This window comes from Macrotis lagotis, chromosome 1 (genome assembly GCF_037893015.1).
Source record: "Macrotis lagotis isolate mMagLag1 chromosome 1, bilby.v1.9.chrom.fasta, whole genome shotgun sequence".
In the NCBI taxonomy this organism is placed as follows: domain Eukaryota; kingdom Metazoa; phylum Chordata; class Mammalia; order Peramelemorphia; family Peramelidae; genus Macrotis; species Macrotis lagotis.
Window position 1 is genome coordinate 465,761,492 of NC_133658.1, and position 23,965 is coordinate 465,785,456.

General features: G+C 33.9%; 1 protein-coding gene across 3 annotated transcripts in view; it reads right to left on the reverse strand.

Moving 5' to 3' along the window:
• Positions 1-23,965, reverse strand: part of STS (steroid sulfatase) — a 203,630-nt gene that overhangs the window by 178,270 nt on the left and 1,395 nt on the right. The window contains exon 1 of one of the 3 annotated variants that reach the window (XM_074213608.1): positions 13,603-13,726. The exons of the other annotated variants lie outside the window; for them this stretch is intronic. The gene's annotated coding sequence lies outside the window, so the exon portion shown is untranslated. Of the gene's footprint in view, positions 1-13,602; positions 13,727-23,965 lie in introns of those variants that run through there. 3 annotated transcript variants of the gene reach the window in all.

Sequence of the window (23,965 nt, forward strand, 5' to 3'; positions counted from 1 at the left end):
AGTTTTATTTTAGACCTTGAAACCTGTTGGACCTAGAACCTTAAGAGATTCTATGATTGTCAGGAACACTACAGAAGGGATTATAAAGTTTAGACAAGATGATTTATATGTTCATATTCAATTCTATATTGCATGTTTATAAGTAGGAAAGTATAAACAGATTAGTCATGGACAAAAATATATTAGCTCTCTTCGTGGTTAAAAAGAATTGAAAATTGAGGGATGTTTACCAATTAAGGAATGTGAATAAGTTGTGGCATCTGATTGCAATGGAATGTTATTGTGCTATAAGAAATGATGAGGAGGACAGTTTCAAAAAAAAGTTCCATTAACTGATACATAGTAAGGTGAGCATAATCAAGAGAACATCAATAATGCTAACACAATTTTAACATATTAATGTTAATACAATGTTAACACATTAACAGAAATATTATAAAGATGAGAAATTGTGAAAGATGTCTACTCTGATCAAAACAATGATCTATGTATGACATTTCCCAAAGGATTCATGATGAAAAAATACTATTCACCTCCAGAAAAGATTTGATAAACTTTGGGTACAGCTTTCACTTTCTTGATTTTTCTTGATTTTTTTACAACATGGGTTAACATAGAAATATATTTTGCATGATTTTAATGTAGAATTGGTATATTGATTGGGTCAACGAGGGGTAGGAGGGAGGGATAGAATTAGGAATAGAAATTTTAAAGAGTGAATATTAAAAATAAAATTTTAAAATTGGACTAAAAGATGTAGAGCTGTAGGGAAAAAATGAATATCTTTGGCATCTCGGTGGAAGATGGATTAAATAGGGGAGATATTTGTAGAAGAGAAGTCAATTAAAGGGTTTTGAAGTATTTTAGGTAAGAGATGATGATAGCCAAAACAGAGTAGTCACCATTTGAGTGGAAAGAAAGGAAGAGATGCAAAAACTGTTGTGGAGGTAGAATCCAAAACTGGCTACTATTTGTAAATAGGAAGGGTAGAAAGACAAGTGATGAGCTGAAGATAACTTAAAAGGTGCAAAACTATGTGACTGTCTATTTTAAGAAAAGATGAGTTGTTTTGGACAGGTTGAATTTAAGATTCCTGTGAAACATCCAGTTGGAAATTTTCAATAGATAGGCAGTAATATGGGACTAAAGGTCAGGAGTAAAGATAGGACTAGATATTTAGATCTGAAAGTCATATGTAAAAGATATGATCACTGAATTCATGGAAACTAATGAGGCATGAGAAAGAGTGTATAGAAGAAAAAGAGTTCATTGAAAGTAAATAAAATTCCTCATACTGTTAAGTTACAGAAGTGAAAAATAATTATAAAAAAAGCTTTAGGGATCATTATAAATATTATGAGATGACTATGAAACAGGTTCATCAATGTTATAAAATACTTAAGGAATTTCTATTGAAAATTTAAGCTTTGTAGGGGAGAATGGAAGGATTAAAGTGCATTTTATTTTTCTATTGATGCTATTCCTAAAATAGTCTCTGAGAATGAAGTTTTTCTTGTGAGTTCTAACATAACAGAATGAGCTGTTTCTAAAAGTAATTTTTTTTAAATGCAAAGTAAGGTGCCCTAGCCATACCATAAAGCAGCAGTCCTCAAAACTATTTGGTATTGGTTAAGAAACAGAATGGTGAATCAGTGGTATAGATTAGGTACAAAGAAACAGTAGCAAATGACTTTAATAATCTACTATCTGATAAACCCAAGACTCCAGTTTCTGGAATAAACTCATTACTTTACAAAAACTTCTGAGAAAAGTGTAAAATAGTATGACAGAAATCAGGCATTTCACACCCTATATTTAGATAAGGTCAAAATGAGTATGTGAATATTCATAGCAGCTCTTTTTGTGGAGGCAAAGAATGAGAAATTGAAGAGATGTTCACTAATTAAGGGGTGGCTGAACAAGTTGTGGTATATGATGGAATGTAATATTATTGTCCCACAAGAAATGATGGGGGCAGAATAGGTGGTGCAGTACATATAGCACTGGCCCTGAATTCAAATTTGACTTCAGACACTTAATAATTAATTAGCTAGCTGTGTGACTTTGGGCAAGTCACTTAACCCCTCTGCCTTGCAAAATCCAAAAAAAAAAAAAAATGATGAGCAGGAAGATCCAAGCTGATGCTGAATGAAATGAACAGAACCAGGAGAACATTAAACACTTTAACAGTAACACTGTATGATGATTAACTATAACTTTCTCAGAAATAACTTCTCAAAGACAATTCTAAAATACCTGTGATGGGAAATGCCAAACAAATACAGAGAAAGAACTATGGAATCTGAATGCAGATCAAAGCATATATTTTCACTTTTTAAATTTGTTTTTGGCTTTATCCTTCATGTGTTTTTCCATTTTGCTTTGATTCTTCTTTCACAGCATGACTAATATGAACATATTATGACTACTATGATTGTACATGTATAACCTCTATCAGATTACTTGATATCTTAGGGTGGGGAAAGGGGAGGGTAGAAGGAGAAACTTTACAAAACTTAATGTTAAAAATGATCTTTACATAGAATTGGGAAAATAAATAAATTCATTATTTTGAAAAGTATATATAATTGAAAAAATAAAAATAAAAGTACTTTTTGAATTTGCCCTTCCATATAGATTCTTACTGATCTTAATATGTTGAATGAGGTTTTTCCAGTTATAGCTTTGGAATTTAATTTGTTTTTTAAAATAAGGCATGCCTATGGAATTCTAACCTTGAATCTCTTTGGCTCACTTAAAGAAGTTAGAAAGAAAAAGTAAAGGCTCTTACAAGATGATTTTAAAACTTTTAGTGGATAAATGTCAACTACAGAAATTGAAGTAGAATGTTCTGAATAGGTTTGTAGAATGCTTGTCTGTGACAAAAGACTTCATACATTAAAAACAAGAGCATAAATAATTGAACATTGAATATACATTTCAAAGTACCAATAAAAGGAATGAAATTCACTGTTCTTTGAAAAATATAAATTTTGGGGAGGGGACACAAAACTCAACCATTAAAACAAAAACAAATTCCCTCCAAAGTAATATTAATTTTTCAAGTGAAGCTTGTTTTTCCTCTTCAATTATCATGGTAATTATGGTATAAACAAACTGTTTGATGGAAAAAGTACAGCAGACTTTGTAAAAAGAAACTTGTTGCTAGCAAGGCAACAAACTTCCTCCTGTACACTCTTTAAAAGGAGATTTTTCTAAGACAATTACATAGAAAATTCTTTTTTAATCCTAATATTTATCTTAATGCTAAATGCATCGTTAGACTTTTATGATGAAATAAAGAGGAAAAATGTTTTACAAAAGCATATGACTCAGCCTTTACCCACTCATTAATTAATTCAACCATCCAACAAATAATTATTGTCGTTGTGTCTAGTATGACAGTAGATATCATGAGATATAAAATGTATGACAGTCTTGTTCTCATGTAGTTAAATATAAAATATTGATATAATACTTCCTTTTATTTTACCTTTTAGTTATTTCACTAGATTTTTCCAAATAAGTTCTAAATGTCATAGACAATCAATTAAGGGTCCACCATAATCTAATTTTAACCAATTTTATCCATCACTATAGATCTTTGTATACTCTTTGCTCTAGCAAAATTAGATGACTTGTTTTTGTGTAGTACCCATTATACTTTCCTGCTTTGATGCCTTTGCTTATAACTTTTCTTATGATATAATGCCCTTCTAACTAATCTTATCCTACCTCTTTATGCTAAAGTTCTATCTAGCCTTTAAAGTACCTTCTCCTTTGTACTTTCCTGATACCCACATCCAGGTATGATATCTCTTCATTAGAATTTGATGCACTTCTTATTTTTCTTTTGAACTTTACATTAATAGGAAGACAGCAAGGTATATCAGAAATAACTGTGGTTCCAACTCTGGTTCTGACACTAGTTAAATGAAAAGAGCTGGATAAGACATTGAAAATGTTCTAGAACAATGCCCTAATTTAATATTTTGGACTAAAATCAGAGTAGTTACATGACTTGCCTAGAGTTGCAGAATTACAAGGTAGTCTGTGAGGAAAGCATTTTGCAAACAAGTGATACAGATATGCAAGTAATTCTTATTATGCATTTTTTATTTCAATATTTCAATTCATCTGAGTAATTTATGAACAAGACAATGCTAGGGTCTGGGGATAATAAAAAAGACCCTACCACCCAAAAGTCTTCAAAAAAAGTACATTCTTCTGGAAGAACATATATTCAATAAATAAATATAAGGCAAATAGGATAGAAACAGAACTGACAACTAAAGATAAGGAAGAATCAGATAAAGCTCTGATGAAAGAGTTGAGATCTGAGGCTAGACTATAAGACAAATACTTTGACAGAATTGAGGAAGAAGTGCATTCCAGACAGGAGGGACATTTTGTGGAATAACATAGAGGGATAAGGTAGAATGATGACTTTAAGGAATGATTGTTAGTCCATCTTGGCTAGAATATGGGCTATGAAATAAAAAATTACATGAAATAGGGCTAAAAAGGTAGACTGATTCAAAACTATATAGAGGAATCCAAATGCTAAAATCTTGTATTTTAACCTAGACAAGATAGTTTTGTCTTTTTTTTGGGGGGGGGAGACACATGATCAGAGATTTATATTAGGTAGATTACTTTGGCAGTTGTGTGGGAGCCTGATTTGGAGGAGAGAGAATAGATGAATGGATATCTAAATTAAAGTCCTAATAGTTGAGATGACAATTGAAGATATAGGAGTAACAGAAATCATCCAGGAAAAAAGATAAAGGGAGGAAGGGAATGAGAAAGAATATAGGAGGACACCTCCAATTAGGGGGTGAGGAAATGGATGATGAACTAGCAAAAGAAACTAATTGGTCAGACAGAAGATCCAGGAAAAAGCAGTGTCACTGAAGCCAAAGAAGGAAAATATTTAGGAGGAAAGTGTGGTCAGCATTATCAAAAACCTCAAAGAGCAAAGAATAAAAATTAACAAAATAATATTAGATTGAGCTCTTAAGAAAGTTCTGGTAACTTTTGAGTTAATAAAGTTGAGAGGAAGATGCCTATAGGCTTCAAGAGGGTAAGAAATATTTCATATTTTACTTTCAAACTCAAAAGAACACTTCCCAAGGGATGCATCACAAATAGTAGACACTTAATAATTATCTGTTGATTAAATTAGTACTTATTTCTTATTTTATTTATGTAACACTTTTGCACCATAGTACATAAGAGTACTCAAGACACTGAATTAAATTCAATTAACAATGCATGAAGTACCTTCCATGTGCCAGGTATTTCTATAATCATTGGGGATATAATAAATATCTACAGGCTTTTGTAATTTTGTTTATTAGTATGAATTCCCTTCCTGCACACATGGGAAAAGAAGCTAAAATAGTACTAAAGTTTAAGGAGTATTGAGAAAGAGTGATAGTCATGATTAGCAGATAAAGCAGTTGAAGACTTGAGTTTAAGTCCCAAATCTAATTCAAACTGGCTTTGTAACCATAGTTGAGTAAATCTCTTAATCTCTTAGGGCCCAGACAACTCTCTAAATTGTTGTACAATTACTATCTGAACCAATAATTCTCTTTACTAATGAAATAATAGGTTTATTCAAAGAGGGATAATAATAATCTAAATAAAGATTTAAAATTTGTTCCATCTGAATAATTAAGAGCTATTTTTAATCAATTGGCAATGTCCTTTACCCTGATAATTCCTTTTTTGAGGAAGTACAAAGATGAGGTGAAAACAATAGTTTGTCCTTCTTAGGCATCATGATACAGTGGACAGTGAGTTGACCTTGGAATCAGAAAGAATGATAAAAACTGGCTGTCACCTTTGACAAATTTCACTTAACTACTTAGTATCTCTGACAACTTTCTAAGGTTAAAAAATTGTAGAACAGTTTTGGTCCAAATAGTTTCCTCACTTTGGAGTTCTTGGCAAAGACTTTAGATTTGTATGTTATTTCCTTCTACAGCTTATTCTATAAATGAGGAAACTGAGGCAAACAGGGTTAAGTAACTTGACCAGGGTCATATAACTAGTTAACTGTCTAGGACTGGATTTGAATTCAAAAAGTCTTCCTAACTCCAGGAACCATACTCTATCTACTGTATCACCTGACTGTCCCTAAAAAACAATAACAGCTCTTCACTTTGGAGTTCCTTACATTAGAGAAATCAAAGGATTGGGCCTAAGAAAACTAAAAATATTCATATTATAACTTATTATTAAAACTGATGGGATGGGGTACCACTATTATTTTATTTATGTTCTAGGATATTTAATTTAAAGAGGTGGAGTTAAAGGGCAACAAAAATGTGCATACCCTTTGATCCAGCAATACCATTACTGGGTCTATACCCTGAAGAAATTATGAAAAAGGGTAAAAACATCACTTGTACAAAAATATTCATAGCAGCCCTGTTTGTGGTGGCAAAGAATTGGAAATTGAGTGAATGTTCATCAATTGGGGAATGAATTAACAAACTGTGGTATATGTATGTGATGGAACACTATTGTTCTATTAGAAACCAGGAGGGATAAGAATTCAGGGAAGCCTGGAAGGATTTGCATGAACTGATGCTGAGTGAGATCAGCAGAACCAGAAAAACATTGTACACGCTAACAGCAACACAGGTGTAATCAACCTTAATGTACGTGCTCATTCTATCAGTGCAACAACTGGGCACAATTTTGGGGTATCTGCAATGGAGAATACCATTTGTATCCAGAGAAAGAATTGTGGAGTTTGAACAAAGACCAAAGACTATTACCTTTATTTAAAAAAAAAAAAACCTGTTATCTTATTATGCAATTTTGCTGTCTCTTATTCTCATGTTTTCTTCCTTAAGGACATGATTTCTTTGTCATCATATTTAACTTAGATCAATGTATACCATGGAAACAATGTAAAGAGTACCAGACTACCTTCTGGGGGTGGGGGTGGGGATGAAGGGAGGGAAGTGAAATTGGGAAAAATTTTGCAAAATTCTAAATAAATAAATAAACAAATAAATAAATAAATGATTTTTAAAAGATATGGAATAAAAAAAAAAAGAGGTGGAGTTACACAAAGCCCTTAATCTCACTTTCTTTTCCTGAGACAATGAAGTCAAGAAGACTGGTGATGGCAAGTGATGCAGTGTATGTCCTTGGTATCCTCATTATCTGACCAAGTTCCAAGTGCTTTAGAGTGCTTGTTTCAGTTGCCTTCCGGACTTTGAACCAAACTGTACTCAACTGTCCATTCTGATGGGGAGAAGTCTTCAAATACTTGAGGTAGACATCCCCCAACTCATTGATAGGTTTGAGACCTGTTGGTTCCCCTGGACTTTGTTTAGTCTTTTTATAGATTAATGTGGCACGACTGCTGTGCTTGCAACAACTTCTTGTAGCCACAGTCACAGAGTTGAGGGAATAAAGTGGATAAGCAGCCTTGCAGAGGGCTCAGCAAATCCTCACACCAGGGATGCTAGAATTCTTGCACACCAGAAGTTTAAAACAAATACAGCTAATCTAGTCTTTTGAAGGAAAGCTAGAACTAAAAAGGCAGCTAGGGGCTGATTTCACATTAGTTGCTGGCTTCAAGTGGTGGGTGAGACCACTTCAGCTGGTGGGAAATAACATCTTGACCATAAAAGTGCAATATGACCCTAATATAGAGTCATAAAAGTGCACATTCTTGAGAGTTTCTGAGACCCCAAGATAATTAACATTCCTTTGCTAAGAGAATAAGGAATATAGAAGAAATATTATGTATAAATGTCAACAGCAGTGGCATTTTGGCTTGAAGTTCTCAGTGTAGCAGACTACCAACCTTGATTCATGACAGATAGTTTCTAGGTCAATTTAGTTTGAACTAAATAAATAATGAGATATTTGGGTTTAGCTATTAGTGTAATAAATTCTCTGGTTTACTGTAGCCCCAAGCTTCATAGATATAAAACACAAGAAAAAAGTTTGTTTTTCTTAAAAAACTATCTCTAAGATGCTGCATCCTCCTTGGTTGGAATATCTGATGCCCAGTATTATTCACATATCAAGCATGTGCCATATGGAAAAAATGTTAAAAAACAGAGAAATGATTTTCACCTCCCAGAGGCATTCTCACAGTTGTATATTGATGATCTTTATACATCTTCTATAATATTAAAAAGCAATGCAGAGAAATTTTGAAGTTATCCAGGATATAAAATGTTGTGGTTATGAGGAAGTAAAAGAATAAATGTTCACAATTGTAGAGGTGGGAAGCAAATATTATAATCATTTGATACTTGACTCACAATGGGTTGAGAAGTCAAAATTTACTCTTGCAAGCAAAGAAAGGATTAAAAACAAGAATGACTATCATATGAGCCAAGAATTCAAGAAATTTGATTTCAATCTGCTTTGTTGGTTACTTTGGGCAATTCACTTAATCTTAGAAGGTTGCCTAATTTGCCACATATACAAAAAAATCAATTATAAATGATGAGAAAGGAAGCAGGATTCTTTTTCAGATAGAACATGGAGACTGGTAGATTGAGGATGGAGACACCTAAAAAGATCAAGGTTGCATTACTATTGCTGGAAGGAAGGAGACAGACAGAGAGAGGGGGGAGGGGGAGAGAGAGAGAGAGAGAGAGAGAGAGAGAGAGAGAGAGAGAGAGAGAGAGAGAGAGAGAGAGAGAGAGAGAGAGAAGCAGAAAGTAATCTTTTACCTTCCCAAACTCTCCATAACCTAAGGTGGATTTGGTCTTTTCAGTCAATATGTATAGAGATTCTTAATGAGGCCCCATCAGTGAAATAGAAGCAAGGATATCAGAGGTATATATGTTCTTTCCTCAATTTTACTTACACAAAGTTTCAAATCTATTTAAAACTACCTATTTCCCTTAGAAATAGTCTAACATGTATACATAGCCTCTGAATATGACAGCTCTTCTTTTAGTGCTTAAAAAATAAAAAGAGAAGAAAAGCTGGAATTTAAAATTGATGAATTTAGTAATCAGATGCACATATATAAGTAATATAAGTAATATAAGATAATCAAAGTGATACTACATTGATGCTGTCCTTAGGATCTGACTTCTCTTTGTTTTTCAAAAGTGCCTAAAGTTAAGGTGGCTTATGTACTGTATCCATTCAGTCCTTCCAACCCTAAATCTTTTCCCCATTTCTCTCTGAAAAATCATTATTCTACTTCTCTCCCAATAAATACATTGATGTATATTATTGTTATATTATATAAAAAGATAAGAACTAGTGAATAGATTAAAATCTATAGTTTTGGAAGGAGTACTTGCATTGATGAGAAAATAGCAACAGTATTCAATTATGCCCTGATCACAAGACATCTGGGTTTAATCTTTGTGTTCTAAGCTTATAAGATATGTTTGATTCTGTTTCGCCACATTTTAGGCAAGATAATAATTAATTGGGGCGGCTAGGTGGTATAGTGGATAAAGCACCGGCCTTGGAGTCAGGAGTACCTGGGTTCAAATCCGGTCTCAGACACTTAATAATTACCTAGCTGTGTGGCCTTGGGCAAGCCACTTACCCCATTTGCCTTGCAAAAAAACCTAAAAAAAAAGATAATAATTGATTAATTGGGGGGGGTATAAAAAGGGGAAGCCAGGAAAGTGATGGACTTGAATATGAGGTCTAATTAGGCTTAATTAAAGGAACAGGAGATATTTAGCCTTGTAGAAAAGAAGCCTTAGTTAGAGGTGGTATGATATAGTTTTCTTTAAATATTCCAAAGACTATAGAGCAAAAGACAAACTCCTTAGTCTGAGGCCAGAACTGGGAACAATGGCTGAAAGTGACAAAGAGGTAAATTTAAACCAGACAAAAGGAAAATTTTGCTAACAAGGAGTGTAGATTCTTTCTTAACTAAACATGTCCAAAGAAAAACTGATTGACCCCATGTTAGGTATTATGTAGAGGGGACTTTTGGTCAGGAACAGGTTAGAATAGAAGAGATTCCCCTTCAACTCAGTGACTCCAGAGTCTAGTTCTATAAAAGAGTAAAGAAGTGATGTGAAGGAAGTAAGACTGAAGGAATCATGGAAAATTAAAGTTAAAAAAAGAAAAGCAATAAGAAAAATCACTTTTCCCAAATTCTGTGAAAGTGTGATTACTCTTGTCCATGGGACAGACTTTTGAAATAAAGTTTTTAAATTTGCTAAGATTATAAAGGGCATGAAAGTACTGAGTCATATATCTGTGGCATCAGACAGAGAGTACCAAAGGTATTATGTGTAGTATGACCTAAGGCAGGCAAAAATATGGTGAAAGAGACATTTTAGAGACTCTTAGATAAGGGAGAGAAATTGGAGAGGAGGAAAAACTAGCTGATTTAATGCAGATAGGAGAAATACATGGGCAGCCAGAGAGGCACATAAACCAGTTAGAGGCAAATCAGTTACAAATTACTAAAAATGTATAAAGTCCTGTTTCTTTGAATATCTCTAGAAGCACACAGAAAGGGCAGAGGGCAAAACTGCTTAAAAATAGGTGCTGGACAGAATTCAATAGTGGATAGAACCTTTCTAATAGAGAGGCAGTGACTTGAAGAGATCAACAATTAAAGGGGCTTGAGGGGGTAGAGATATGGTGGTCATCATTCAATGAACTCCAGATTTTCTCCACAAACAAGACAAAACAACATTTTAGGGTTAAACACAGAGAGACAAAAATAAACAAGAGTGAAGAGTAATGTTCCAGGGACAACTGGAGAATCCAAGAGGAAAGACGTCAAAGACCAAGGTTTGACTTGAATGAAGGGCAAACACTTCCTTGGCATCTCCATGGAAAAAACAAATAAGAAGCCTTAGGGATGGGGATGGAGGAGGGGTAGTAGCTGGACTGGGAAGCAGCCTCAACTACAGGAATTCTCAGCTCAGACAGTGTGGGGGCCAGATATCTGAGGAGTGGAACACTGGAGGACCTTCAGCTGTCAGGAGACCAGGTTCAGTTGTCCCTGACATTGAGAAGGAGCTAAGCCATGAAGGGTGAATGCAGTAGATGTTTTTGGCCGTGGATACTTAGAGGAGAGCCGAATTCCTTGTTTCAGTTTTAGGTCAGAGGGGAGAACTGAAGGTTACAGCTGCTGGAGCGTCCTCAGGGAGCAAGAGGGTTTCCAGCACAGGGAGGCTGGGGGTCCTAGCTGTGGCTTGGAGAGGGAGAGGAATGCTCAGAAAAGAAGTTTGCTCTTCTGGAAGCCTTCTGTTTGGCTACTGATTGAAGTGGTTTGATTACACTTCTAACATTCAAATTAAACATCTTCCAAGAAGTTTTTCTCAAACATCTACAATCTAATTCACCAGCACAATCCTTACCTCACTTTTCCCTCCTAAAATTCTCTTCTAGTTACCGGTTTTATTCTTTCCTCTGGTAGTTATATCAAATGTATAAAGAATATAAAATTTTTCATTAACATAAGTTTTTCCTTTGGAAGAACAGTCTAGAAACAAAAGAGAGCAGATCTGATCTGACCACCTTTTCCCCCACCACTTTAAACTGCTTCATCCAAATTAGTGAGGAATCCTAAAATGCTTCTTGTTTTGGGAATGTAAATATAACCAGGCTTTACTTTTGTTTTCTTGCATAACTTTTCTGCATTAATAGCATCTGTTGTTAGGCATGATTATGATATAGTTTTGTTGAGCATTGGTGTTACAGTAAATACTGTATTACTGAGGCATATTTTATCAAGAATTATTAGTGTTTAGTGAGGTAAGAAAAGTTTATTGTAAAAGACTGTTCAAGGGAATGAATAATACTTCTTTCAAACTAACGAATCTTAGGGTTCAGAAGTGGATATATGATACTATGTAGTTAATACTGCAAAGAACACAGAAAACGGGAAAACGGGAATATATTAACTGAACTGTAGGTCACAAAAACTCAAAACCAGTTACAATTCAGTGGGATTATCTCAAAAACTGGAAAAAAGAGAGATTCTATTCTTTCTGGAAATGGTAAGGTATAATCTAGAAAGTATTTCAGAGTGATTATGTCAAATTGCTGTGGGTAAAGTTTTGTTTCATATTTTTAACAATGAATAAAAACATCTTTGCTGACAACAGAAACTTTTCTCCACCAATAATATGGACCTTCCCAGCTTTTAGCACTTTTTTTTTATTACAGTTTAAACCACAGAAAACACAATCTTAAACAACAGAGCAACAAACCTTCAGATTCTCAAGAGAAGCTGAAGACAGAATTTTATATATGTATATACAATGTGTATGATATAGGCATACATATATATCTGTGCATATACACACACATTTGTATTATGAACATATCTTTCCAAATTCTCTTTATTTTTAAACCCACTTACCAATTATTACAAATAAACTGTCCTTTTCAAGAAAAATATTCAAGCAATAAACATTTATTAAGCTCCTACTATGTGCTAAGCATTGTTCTAAATAAGCACTGACTTTAAAAATACTTCTAGCTATACTGCTCAATTAGTTGATTTTTTTATTGTTTTGTTTTCATCTTCTTGGGTCTAATTCAAGATAGTATTTCTAATTTAAGGAATAGGACTTGACATTTAAATGAAAGGAATATAACAAATTCTAAGTGGAAACTTTTTTTCAAATTATTTGCTCCTTATTAGAAGAAATAATTGCAACCTTGGAAGAAAATATCACTAATACTTACCCAAATTGAAAGGAAACATACTGTTTGTTGGATTGTCCCATATTTATTTAAAATCAATTTTAATAATTTAAATTGAGTGTATTTTTCCAGTCTACCCAAAGTAAAGCATATTCTTTCCTTATTTTCCTTCTAAATTTCTTCTGATTCATTCCTCCCCTTTTTAAAATTTGCTTTATTCTAGTCATTTCTTATACTTTAATTCCAAATTAAAGAATCTGAGTTATTTCCCTATTTCCACCCCCTCCCAAAGTGAAATATCTTTTTATTGCAACTGAACACAAAATTCTATCAATATTATCTATAACTTGTTTCATTGACTTTTTGAGTGAAATACTAGAATTGAAATATATCCTCCCCCCCCAAAAAAACTCATTAAAGGAAATCATGATGTGAATTTAGAATCCAGTTCCTAGTATGAAGAACTACCTCACAGCAAAGCCTTAGCTACTGAAGTCATTGTAATGCTATAGGTTATGTTAAGTGATAAGATAATCCTTCCCCCAAAAAAAGATGAAAAAGAGGAACCAGGTGCAAGATAATGATAAAAAAATTTAAAAGGAAAGAAACTACCATCAATAAATCATTTAAATATATGCAAGAAAATAAGAAATTCAGAATCTAAAACAAACAGTCCAATTTGTTTCTAATAAGTAAAATAAAGTATACATTTTTTAAAACAATTTAAAATGTTAGAGTAGCTCATGATTTCATTTGCAATCTTTTTGCTATCCTTAAATGTTTAGATTTTTTATTGGTAGGTTCATAACCACAACAAAAAACATTTAAATGAAAAACAAGTATAGAAAAGTAGATATCTTGACAAACCTTCCACCTCAATAGAATTTAATGTAAATATTCCTACAATTCATTTCTATGTCAAAGTTTATTTCCATATAACAAAGCAGTTTAGAAACAAATCAAACTCACCACTTCTACTAATGAGGCTTCCTGGCAATGTCTCTCCTTATGATCCACAGATAAGCTATATACCTTTGTCTAATGATCTCGAGGAGCTTAACAAATATAATTATACCCGACAACACCCTAGCCAAAATTTTCCCTTGTTATGAATGATCATTTGGCAGCCTAGGAAGCTATCGTGGAGTCATCATTAGCAATAAGGTAATCACATTATTATAATTAGAGAATTTATCATGAAAAAATTATTTGACTGAATATATTTTTCTGCTTGGTCTTTCCCCATTCTCCACATGTTTCAAATATAAGTCAGAGGGAATTTGTACTGTCTAAAAGAGTAATAACATAGTTGGGATTGCAAATATTAGTTCTGAATACATAACTGCAAACTATTACCTCATGGCAAACTGAAATGGAATAAATTAGGCTTTCCTTCTTAACACATGATATTTGTACAACTCTATATGACAAACCAATTCATATAGTGTTTATGAAGAACATGCCTACTTATAAGAGAGGTCACCTAGAAGACTACAGCGAATCAGTTCATTGGTATATTTAAATTTTCATTTAACTTTCAACTTAAATAAATATTTCTATGTATTAGTAGACAAAAGAGAGAGTAGGAGTCTAAAGATTAACAAACTATGTTTGATATATTTTTTGGTTGTACCCACAGACCTTCTGTACCCTGTTGATTATCTGTAATAGCCACCCACAAAGAGCCTGAAGGAATTCATTCTGTTTGTCAATACCATGTGTTTAGAAATGATTAACATATTTATGATACATCTCCTTCAAGGTCACCATTAAGTGGAATGGATGATTCGCTGGGAAGTGACATACTATGTAAATCCATATCTGAGAAGGCCAGTGATTTTTAAAAGGAAGCAAGAAATTGGAGAGAGAAGAGCTTTCTTTTCAGATTTTTGTTTGTATAAATAAAATGAGAAAGAGTCAAATGACTGAATGCCTATCTGTTCTATCTGTTGTCTCAGGATCATTAAGTATAGTGAAACTCTTAACCTAGTTGGCTACAAGATCATGTTATGCCACTACCATTATCCCCCAATTAATCTTACAAAGATGAGATTAGGACCTGGGTGGGTGAAGAGAGTACCCATATCAGAACATCACAGTAGTAAATCACAGATCATTGAAGTATTGGGAGAGATAAATGATAGTATCTGATTCTGAGTGATTTTTTTATAGGATTTTTCCCCCACGATTTTCAGGATTCCTTTAAATATTAATTTATTCAATAAAATTTCAATAAGCATTTATTAAACATCAAAGGATTCAGACATTGGAATTACAAAAACAAAAGCCAGAGAGGGCTTGCCCTCAAGGAATTTACAATCATTTGGGGGCGAGGGGAAGAAGGGACAAATAAAATACAAATAAAATTATATGCAAACTGTAAGCTAATTTTGGGAAGAAGCACTAATAATTGGATAGAGCTTTCTACAGAAGGCTGACCAGTCCAGCTAAGCTTTGAAGGAAGCAAGAATATGACATTGCTTAACTTTTAAAAATATATGTCTAGAATTGAGCATGTAGTAAATCATGATCCATCTGGAGGGTCCTAATACAACTATAAAAGAATTTTTATTTGGGATTTTTATCCAAATACAGAATCTTTATGTCTTATTTCAATTTGAGTGTTTATTGTATTTGAGTTGCTAATCCAATTATGTGAAACCCTTCAAGCACTGAAATATTGTTGTAAATCAAGACAAAAAGAATTAACAAAAAAAAAACATTAATTTAAATAGCAATTTATATAGTTGTCTGTTCCAAAAACATTATGGAATTAATGTCTTCAGATCACATGACAAAGGAGGCAGTTCTATCTTAGACAGGAAGTAAGAATAGATAAAAATAAATAATAAGAACACTATTATACTGATTATTTTAAAAGTGAAAGGTGATGAGGAAGAGAAAACTGAGATTTTATGTTTTTAATAGCTATGTTTTCCTACTCTTTATCAGCAGAAATTTTGTTTTTTTATGCAGCATATCAAAAATAGAACTCATGCCCTTCCTCTTCCTTTCATTGATTCTCTTTGTTGAGAGTCACTCAGGTTTGCAGACTCTGGAGTCAATCGTTACTCTTTTTCAAGTCCTGTCAATTCCATAACATCGCTGAAATTTGTTCCCTTCTTTTTCGTCACAGGGATATCATTCCATGTCAGTTCATGACCTCTCATTTCCTTTCTGCTCTCCTTTTTTAAGAACCTCTTAATTGGTTTTCCTACCTCAATTCTTTTGCTTCCCCAATTTATGATCCATATAAGCTGCCAATGAATCCATTAAAGTATAGGCCTGACCCATCTCATTACCCAGCTCTGAAAGCTGAGTAAATCCTTGTTACCTCAAGGTTAAAATACAAATTCTCCACTTTGGCATTTTAAAGAGTTTCAGCTTGTAGCTCTGGCCTACATTTCAAGAGTTATGGATTATTCTCTTTGACATTCTTTAATCCAGCCAAACTGAGGTATTTGCTGTTCCTCAAACAAACATTTCATCTCTGTTCATCCTTGGCAAAGCTGTCACGCGTCTTGGAATATAATGAACCTCCTCCTCACTTCTACTCTTAGAATTCATGGCTTCTTTCAGAGTTTAGTTCTACTATACCTACTATAGAAGCCCTTTCCTGATTACTCATTAGGTGAATACCTTCATCATAAATTCATATAATTTCATAATTTTACCTCTGAAATTATTTTGAATATATTTTGTGTTATCTGTACATTTACTGTTCTCTCATGGTAAAATATGTGCTCTTTGAAAATAAGACCTATTTCTTTTTTATCCCATCTGTTACTTATTAGATCCTTAATAAATAACTAATCATCTCTTTTTCTCATTCTCCTTCACTGAATACATGTGTGTTGAATGTCTGTTGGCACATGTATACATACGCAAACAATTCATACCTAGTTTCTTTTATGTGATAATTTGAATAGTTAAGGTTTCGTCTATTAAAGATAATTGGTTATATTAGGCAAATCTTTCTTAAAGGAATTTTTTTTGGAGATAGATTAAATATTTTGTATTTTAATTATATATATCTATATACATCCATGCTTAATGCAATGAAATAACAAATATATAATTAAATATATAAAAATTATATAACAAAATAAATATAAATACTAATGTATATTAACAGAATTAACCCAATAATTCCTCTAGGTATCTGTTTCCTCATCTTTCATGGCCTATGTAATTTCCTTTCCATCACTAACCCCATGATCCTGGGTATTCTTGATTCTGAGACTAACCCTCTTTTCATTAAAACTCATCTCATATTTAAAGGAAGCATGGTGAAGTGGAAAGATCACTCAACTTGGAGTCTAAGAGTTTAGATCTCAGCTCTTTCAACTGCAAAATATTAATTAATTAGTAAATAAATAAAGGGCTTGGATTAGATGATCTTTAAGGAGTCTTCTAGATTGATACTTTCAATATTCAAAAAAAAAAGTTGAACAAACTGATTTTTGAAAATAATATGGTAGTATACTGTAACAGTGAAACTGACCATGGTTTTTGACAGTACCTTTGATTACTTCAGGTCCATCTTTAAATAGATTAATACAAGTCTGGTAAGAAGAATATTTTATAATCGTAATGCATTATAAATACATATAATTTAAAAATACATTTTCAACATCAACATGCCTATGAAAGTTAAAACCATATTTTGTGCACTTATTTGGATAACTGATTGTACTTAACTTATGATAAAGTTCTCAAATCAGTTTATTTGCAGATGTATTTAAAAGCATCTTAGAATTAGGAAACTGCAGAACTTTCAATAATTCCAAATTGTTCTATCACAAAACCACACTCTCTCTCTCTCTCTCTCTCTCTCTCTCTCTCTCTCTCTCTCTCTCTGACACACACACACACACACACACACAGACACATACACTCTCACACAGACTCCATATTAAAACCCAATATTCTTCATTCTCCTTGTTATATTATATGAAGGCATAAATAAATGATTATATGTTACTCTAACAAAGTCAGAAAATGTATTATTTAGGAAATGTTAAATTAGCAAAAAAGAAGTGGGCCCTTCAGATATAGTAAGGAAGGGATAATAGATGGCGCCTCACAAGGAAAAGTGACAAAGACCTCAAGGAAGGCATCCATTTTGTAGAGTAGCTCCTCTATAAGGCGTTCAAGTGAGAACATGGCACAAAATTGTACAGGATGGATATGAAATCTTCATTTTTAAGAGGGAATACTCATAATGGAACTCACTAAAATACTGTGCTTAATTAATAATTAAGTAAAAATTAAGTACTGCAGTGTAAATTTAATATAAAAATGTAATGTATGATGAAAAGGCAAGTTCCCACATTGCAGACTTTTTTTTCCAGTCCTCCTGTATTCTATCATTTAGCACAATGCCTTCCTGTCAAATAAGGCTTACTGGACATTTGCTTCAAGATTTTTCTTTGAGGAAATGTTAAGATCATCTAGACAATTGAATTTAAATAATATTCTCCTAATGTATTACTTTCTGGGAGTTATAGATATTTTTTTCAAGACTGAATTAAATCTTTTGGTTCACAAGTTTACAATTCTCTAAACTACTGCTTTAATGCCCTATTCTTGTCCCTAAGATTTCAGAATTGGAGAGGATATATCCAAATTTCCATTCACAAAGGAGGAAATTGAGGCCTAAAGAGGCCAAGTGATAAGTCATAGAGGTAGCAATTGTATTGTTGTTTGTCTTTCATTCTCCTTCTCTCAAAAGGGGTGATACCCTGACAGTCAAATGAACTGGATTTAAATGACAGAGGACTGTATAAAGTCACCACCCTCTCTTTGAGTCATCTGGGTAATAACTGTATAAATTGCAACTAAAACCCCAGTTCTCCTGACTACTACTCCCATGCTCTTTCCAGGATAGGATGTATAATCTTAGAGTCTTAGAATATTTAAATGATTTGAAAAAATTATATAACTTAATAATATTTTATATGTTTACATGTCTAAATCCTAATTATTCTTCATTTTTTCCCCTCATAAGATACTAGTTAGTAAATCACATATCCACTCACCTAAAAGACCTAAGGGGATTCTCTTAAAAAAAAAAAAGAAAAGAAATTGGATAGGTATTGACCAAGAAATGGAATCAGGACTTATTAAGGGGAAGGGTAGAAGAAAAACAAGATAAAGTGTTCACAGTGTTTCCAGATCTTGCACACAGATACAAATAGCAGCTCATATTTATAGAGGCTTCTCAGTTTTACAGAATGTTTTCCACCAATAACATTATAATATAGGTAGGGTAAAATTTTATTTTAAAGTTGAAGACAAGTGCAAAGAGGTTAAATGAATTCCAATAGGGCTCAGGCTCAAACATAGGAGTTCTGATATCACATTTGCTGCCAAGGCCATTTCTAAGATCCAACATTTTCAGCTGGGTCAAAAAAAAAATAGGTCACAATTAACACTACCTGTGGCTACAGACTACTCTAGGAGGCCCAGAATAGATCATAGTATCATAGATTTAGAGCTAAAAAGGGGGGGCTTAGAGATCATTTAATTCATTTTGAACCTAGAGTTTTTAAATTCATCACTTTAAGGATCAACAATTGAGGTCCAAAGAGCTTAAATTACACCCAAGGTAAATCTCAGAAGTAGGATTTGAATCCAAGTTTCCAAATCAGCCTTCCGTGGTACTATTATAAACTTAAAATTTAGATAATGGCAAAATATATCATTAAATAATAGGAAGAATTTATTTGTTTTTTTTTTAGATTTTATAAGTCAGTTTTGAACCATAAAAATTCTCTACCAAAATCAATTTCATAGTTTTCAAATTGTGGAAATATCTTAAAGAGCATAGAGAATAATGATTAGATGGCACCACACACATTACTGTTATAATCAATCTGATCCAATCAACTGTTAATTATAACTCTCAGAATTTTCACTTTACACAAACTGGTCTAGTTGAGTACTTACCAGAATACCAGAAGATTCCAGTAATAACACACACACACACACACACACACACACACACACACACAAAATTCTAGTCTTTTTGATAAAAAAGCAGTCAATTAAAAAGGAATATCATGAATATTGAGAGTTATGAACAATCCACAAAGGATACTATGAACTGGCAGATAGTTGCACAGCAGAAATAGTGAATATGATATGTGAATGCACATTTGCTACAAGATGATGCAGAAAACATTTGAAACATGATATGAATGATCAACTTCTGTGGGATTTGTGCTTTAGAGAGTGCTATGGGGAGAGGCAAGAGAAAGGGAGAGGGAGAGTAAAAAGATAAAGGAATAGATGAAGAGAGGAAAAAAGTAGAGGCAAAAGAGCAGAGAGAAGGAAATGGAAAGATCATAAAGGAAAAGGGAAAGAAAAAACCAGTGCAGAGTTGGGAATAAGGACGAGGGAAAGAAACCTTTCTCACCATCAGGGCCAGCAATTAGATATTAGATGATACATCCCTCTAACTTCCACTACAAACTCTCAGCTACAGAGATTTAGAATCCAAAAAGGTGTTAGTTTTCATGGGACTAGGCAACTTCCATTACTCTAAGTTCCCTTTACTAAATCTACCTCTAAGACTTTTTTTTTTAATAAAGGGAGATGTTATTAATTGGGAACTTAAATGCTCCTTCCTCAACTAAGTTGCTCCATAGAAACCTGTATTTATTGAGTAGGGCTTTCTGATACTCTTTGGTCAAAGAATTTAAGTCATCATGTGGTATTCTCAGTCTAGAAGGTTCTAGGACTTCCCTGTGGTTGTTCATGTTGTTAAAGTTCTCCTAGGGTACTCACTATAGTTTTCTGTTATTATGAAGTCCCTAGGACCATAGCTACATAGAATGAGGCTATCTAACCTCCTTACTTTATAGATGAGGACAATGAAGTATGTGGAAACTAAGTGATCATAATCACACAGGTGTCCAGTGTCACTGGCAGTATTTGAAGGCATTCCCTTGATTCCAGACTCTTTCCACTATATCATTCAATCTCTTGGCTGAGGGAAATAAGGGGGGGGGGCGAATAGTTCTGAGGTGCATCAGGTGTGCCAATAACTTTGGTGTGGGGATATTGTTCTGAACTAGGACTGTGGGTGTTTGGAATAATTTGTAAGTCAATTATTGAAAACATAATAGATATAAACAAACAACAAAGACAATATGGTTGTGCATGATAAGTAACAGATGAGTAATGTGCCTTAGGCTTTCAGAGTAGAAAGAAATTTGTATCACGAAGTCTTCACAAAAGAAATGAACTTTGAGCTGTGTTTTAAAGGATTGTTAGGGGAATAGAACAGCAAGTAAGATTCACATTTATGCAACATTTGAAAGGTTGTAAATCACTTTACATACATTTTCTAAATTTGTTCACATACCTTTTTTTTATTTGCTGGGCAATGGGGTTAAGTGGCTTGCCCAAGGCTACACACCTAGGTAATTATTAAGTGTCTGAGGCTGGATTTGAACTCAGGTCCTCCTGATTCCAGGATCAGTACTCTATCCATTGCGCCACCTAGCCGCCCCTCTCATAACCTTTTGATATAGGAAAGTTCCATGTCCAATAAAAAAATAGTACCCAGAGTATTCAAGGAAAAAGATAAGTATAAAGAGAAGTAATAAAAGTGTCAAAGACTGCAGAGAAATCACAACATCACAGATTTTGAAATGGAAGGATCATTAAAAGACATTTAATTCAACGCTCTAGTTTTACAGATTAAATCAAATTCTCCAAGTCACAAAAATATAAAGTATTCTGAGCCAGACTTTGAACTCCATTACTCTTACTGCATATATCTAGTGTACTTTTCTCTGTCCCAAAAGGATAAAGATTGAAGGGAAAGGGTGATTAGATTGACAATTAAGGAATCATCGATTGAGAGAGAGAGAGAGAGAGAGAGAGAGAGAGAAAATTATTTCTCCTTGGACTTTTTCTTCACCTGTAAAATGGACTAAATGTCATTTAAAGATTCTTGTAACTCAAAGTCTATGATCCTGTGGACTGTTTGTAGTCTGTGACATTGTTCATTACCTCTTTCTCTTCTGGATTCACTGTTTGCCCTTGGATTAGGGGTCACTGATATTTCCTAGTTCTTTTTTGTTTCCACTATCTCCTTCCCAGGGTCATCATCATTCCCGTTGCCCCACTAAGTAGAAAAGCATGAACAGATTACAGGGAGTTTTAACAATAAATGGAAGAAAATGAGTGTAGACTACTTTTTCTAAAAGTTTAGCAGCAAAGTGGAGGAGTGATGTTAGGCAATATTTATATAGCAATTTATTTAATCATTTCATAGGATCTTCTCAACTTTCTGAATTGTATAATCAATCAACTTTTATTAAGCATCTCCTATTTGTCAATATCGAAAATACAAATACAAAAGATGTCATATCTTTAACAAAGAACTCCCATTCAAACAAGGAACTAGTTTAAGGGGATTGATAGGGCTGAAGGGTTTCTCCCTTGTGTCTTTGTTTCTATTTGTTTCTATTCTCCATTATGTTTGCTCAAGTTTCAAGACTAGAGACCTGAACGTATCTGTAGTCAGAAAAAGAACTAGAAGAGAGGGAAAGATTGAAGATGTATTTCTTTTTTTTTTTTGAGGAGAAGCTAGGGGTAGATATGAATTATTTGTGAAGAGGCGAATAGTCCCGGAGGGGGACCAGATGTAATGGATTCAAGAAGACAATGGCAGAGTTTCAAGGTGATGGATAGGAAGTCATCTCTTAGGTTGGGGGTAAAGGAGATGATGAGTGAGAACATCAAGAAGTTTTGAAGTGAACAGGAGTTATGATGGAGTTTATAACAAATAACTTCAACCCCCCCCCCCAATTAAACTAGAAAGCTTACTAATTCAATGAAAGAAAATTGGAAGGCAGTTAGGGCTGTGGGAAAGAGGGGAGATTTGAGGCACTTCCTTAAGAAGGTTGGAAATCAATTTGTAGTGTGTGTCCAGCAGTGGTTAAAGAACATGAATTAGCAGTGCACCTGATCAACTGGTTTATGGAAGCACTCTGTATCTTGGGAGTAGGAACAGAAAAGGTGTTTGGTTGAGATGCTAATGGGGAGGAATGGATAAGACAGGTGTTCTGGAATTATGGACTCTGTAACAACAGAAGGATTGTATATCCTTGGGTGAACTTGCTAGACTAGAATCTCCTCTTTATTCCAACATCCAGCCTCTATCAGTCTGAGGTCTTTGACTTTAGATCCACATTAAGTAGCTTTCAGTAAGGCCCATCACTTTCCCTCAGTTTTTATTTAAAAGTCCTTGACTCTGCAATTCTGTGGGGTAAGGGATTCAGGGATAGCAGACAGTACCTAGTTGACTTGGCTTACTATGATCAAAATTGCAAAGGGAAAAGAATAAATTCAGAACATGAAGAAAACAAGACTGAATTGGTAGAGATTCCACTAGGGGCAACAAGCATGCTCAGCAGGAATAAGGAAAGGAATGGAAGAGGCAGAAGGGCACAAATTGTTTCTTGGTGGGAAAAATCATGGTTCAGGATTTGGGAGGGTGAGTTTTGTTAGGTGCAACCACCCTAGTGAGGTGGGATGGTGATACATAGGATGGAGGTCATGGAACCTGAGGAAAATCTTTAAGATTTCTTCTGACCCTATAATTCTAATTCATATCAACTGCAGTTGGCTTGGTGGCCTTATCATTGCAAACCATCATTCCTGACCCCCTTATATCCTTAAAATGTAATGAACTTATTGCTCCTTTCTCAAGTGCTACTCATCAAAATGAAGTTGCAACAACAATGCAAGGATGATAAACCGCAGCCATGGAGTAGTTCTTGTACACAAGTGTGTTCTGGCATTATCAAGCATGCCAATTTATTGCTATACATATCTACAACTTTCCAGTGGTCCTTGAAATGACATTAAGGATCCGGTAGAAGAAAGAGCTGTAGTAGAACAATCTGTTTTCCTTTCCAAACACCAGTCACTAACAATCTGGGCAAACAGTTGCGCTTAAGCTAGTACTGTGATTGAGAACTTTAGTTCTGGTTATTCCCATTTCTCTTACAAGGACATGGCTTTTACCTGTCAAATGAGCAACAAAGAGGTGATATTGTTGCCATGGGAAACATTCTCAGATCTCTGTACAAAGGTTTTATGGTTTCAGGAAGATTTTTAATTTGGATTCTTTTAGAATGCTATAGTCTTGGAACACCATGATCTCCAAAGAATCCTCAAATGAATCATCAAAGGGATCATCAATGAAGAGACATTTGTTGACTGGGAACAGGATATAGTGAATTGTAAAAAACACAAAGGTGAACCAAAGTGGAAAATGTCATCAAATAAAATACATGAGTGGGAAAAGATG